General features: G+C 38.3%; 1 protein-coding gene across 1 annotated transcript in view; it reads right to left on the reverse strand.

The window, feature by feature from the left end:
* LOC119587943 (espin-like) overlaps positions 1 to 698 on the reverse strand; it is a gene marked incomplete in the record, with an annotated part of 133,296 nt that overhangs the window by 117,969 nt on the left and 14,629 nt on the right.

Raw genomic sequence — 698 nt, forward strand, 5'->3', positions numbered from 1 at the left:
CCTCTCTCTCCTTAGTTTAGAAAAAAACGGAAATAATGTAACTACTGCCAGAAAAAAAAATACATTCTCCATTTTATTCTATCCTTATTCTTTCTCTCTTTTATTACGAAATCTTAATCATGCTTCACATGGCATAAGCAAAACGATATTGATCTGTTATTGCGTTTAGACGATTGGGTTAGAAAACGAAAATCAAATATCGAACCAAGGGATAGGGATAATTTGCAACCAACTGCAACACATGCTAACTGAAGTCTGAGCTGTACGAAATTGCTCGCTGTTTATATCGAAGTTGAAAAATTCACACTGATTAATTCCGGGTGCGATTTGGTCCGGCAGCGAAAGGTACAGTAGACTGGCATGACCAACACTTTGCGTGCGTTCCATGATGAGGTCTATTTTGCTGTTGTTTTCTGAGTTGGAGAGTAAACTAAATTATGAAAACAGATGAAAATGTGTAAATATATAGAAAGACAGATATGGCGAGAGAGAAAGGGAGAAACAAACTGACAAACAAACCGACAGAGAGAGAGATAAAAAAAAGACAGAATCACATAAGCAGAGGCAAAAAAGGGAAAAACGGAGGCAACGAGAACGAAAAACAAAGAAAAAAGGGGAAAGAATCGAAATCGACCTAAAAGCACATTATTTCCCCGTCAATAAACACCACAGCCTAAGACCTCTTCTCACCCCCCCCC

Source organism: Penaeus monodon, chromosome 23 (assembly GCF_015228065.2).
Source record: "Penaeus monodon isolate SGIC_2016 chromosome 23, NSTDA_Pmon_1, whole genome shotgun sequence".
NCBI classification, from domain to species: Eukaryota; Metazoa; Arthropoda; class Malacostraca; order Decapoda; family Penaeidae; genus Penaeus; species Penaeus monodon.